The sequence below is a fragment of the Pteronotus mesoamericanus genome, unplaced genomic scaffold (assembly GCF_021234165.1).
Source record: "Pteronotus mesoamericanus isolate MK-2021 breed Mesoamerican mustached bat unplaced genomic scaffold, CSHL_Meso_final contig_42, whole genome shotgun sequence".
NCBI lineage: Eukaryota > Metazoa > Chordata > Mammalia > Chiroptera > Mormoopidae > Pteronotus > Pteronotus mesoamericanus.
Genome location: NW_026555157.1, coordinates 2,784,603 through 2,786,743, shown reverse-complemented (window position 1 = coordinate 2,786,743; position 2,141 = coordinate 2,784,603).

The following is a 2,141-nucleotide window of genomic DNA, read 5'->3' as shown; positions in this document are numbered from 1 at the left end:
TAAGCTTCAGTGTATTTGTACTTTTTAGAAAATAATAAAAACTTTAATGGAAAAGGGTTTAAAAATATTTACAATAAATTATTTTTGCCTCTACACGGTTGCATTTACATTTGCTTCATTGATGTTGACGCTCCAGGGCCATGATTTGGGTTGGTATGTTCTTGCAGTAAATGATGTTGGAAGTGATCTTTTCATTTCCTTAAGGGCAGCTTCCCCTTCTGAAAGAATAAGATTGAACTGGGTTGGGCTGAGCCTTCTTTCCTGTTTCAGTGAGTTTGGGGCAGGTGCTTTGATTCCCCTGCACGTCTTTCCCTGGCAGGCCCTGGTGTCTGAAGGACCTGGGGCTGGAAGGAAGGGTTGGTTCATATCTGGGGTCAGGAGAGAGTTGGTTTTGATCTTTCTTCTCCTTTAGAAAGCACCAGGAAGCAAGTATCTTGGGTTGAGATTTGACCACTTACAAGTCATAGGGTTTTCCACAGGGTGGACTTTTTGGCCCAAGATGTGGAAAGAACTGAACTTTGTGACTAAAGCACTTTGAGAGGTTTGGAAAAAAAAAAAAGTCACTTACTGTATTTTGCCATGTATAATGCGCACCCACATTTTTGTGTGCATTATACATGGGATTATTTTACCCATCATTATACCCATGGTATGTAATCATAAACCCATGTATAATGTGAATTCTTATTTTTCCCTCAAAAATTTGGGCAAGAGAGTGTGCATTATACATGGCAAAATATGGTACATATATACACTTCTGCTATCAGAGGTGAATTTATTGGTCATCACACATTTTAGTGACGAGCATAATGCCTGATGAATAATAAGGTTTTAACACATATCTGTAAAATAACTGAAAGATTTGAGAAATAAAACGTCATTTTTGGAAGTCTCTTAGATATGGATAAAAAGAGTACATACAGCCAGATCAGAGAAACCTGCCTTCTTCCAACCCCAACAAAAATTCTATCTGAACACTTGATTCTTTTTTGCTTTGTAATTTAAATTAGTTCTGTAGACTTTTTAATGATGAGTTTTGCAGGAGGTTGTAGGAGACACCAGAGAAGAAGACAATAAGAAAAGAAATTCTGGTCTTACAGGGAGCCAGTCTCTACGCATGGGACAGAAGGGTCATGCCAAATCCCTGGAGAAGACATGGTCAGGGAGAAAACCCCAAGGTGGAATTGTAGGTTAGAAGCAGCTTGCCCTCCCTGTGAAGGGGGGCCCTGGAGGAGGGAGTGTGTACAGAGCATGCATGTTTCAAGACTTTGCCCCCTTGCTAAACACGGCAGCTGGAAGAGGGGCACAGGCAAACATGGCCAACACTGGCCCTCATTGGCTGCAAAGCTGGATGCTCCCACTGGCTTCCAGGGCACATTGGATTCTGGGAGAAGACTTTTAAATGGAGCCTGCTGGAAAACACAAGATCTGTTGGCTCATTCCTGTCCCTTGGCTAGCCTGGTCAGTCTCAGGGAGCCTGAGTTCCTGGGACTGGCGTGTTTGCCCAAGGCTGTGAGGCCGGGCTCTAAGCCACCACACACCTCCCACACAGCGGCAACACTAGCTGAACTGAGACCAGGAAACTGAGACCAGGAAGCCACCTGGATAATCCTGCTGCAGTTATCTGCATTTCATAAAGGATGGTTCTTTTAGGAGTGGGAAGAAGGATTTCAGGTGCATTCTTGAACTGGTAGTCGAGTGGCAAGGCTGTTTTTCTTGGGTATTTTAAAGGGAGCAGGGCTCTGAGGCAGAAACCTAACACCATTCCAAAACTGTATAACCTTAAAATAAACAACCACTTTTTTTTTTTTTTTTTTTTGCACCAAACTCCTGTCTTTAGAGTTATGCCTCTAGGTGGCAAGCAATAGAACCTCACTCACTGTTCTGGAACAGTATGAGGCTGTCTGGTAACACAGCCTCAGATAAAACAAGTGTGGACAGAAAGGAGCCACTTACCAAAGCTGACAAGGTCAAGCGAGGCCTGCGTGATGGCCTTACAAACTCAGAGGCCTAAAGTAACCACATGGGAATGTCTGAAGTTAAAAACTTTCTAACCAAAAGCAGGTCACAGTGGGCAGTCATGTCCTAGGCTAGAGTCTTCCCTGGTAAAAGTCAATCTTTACTTTTATTGAGCCTGTCTA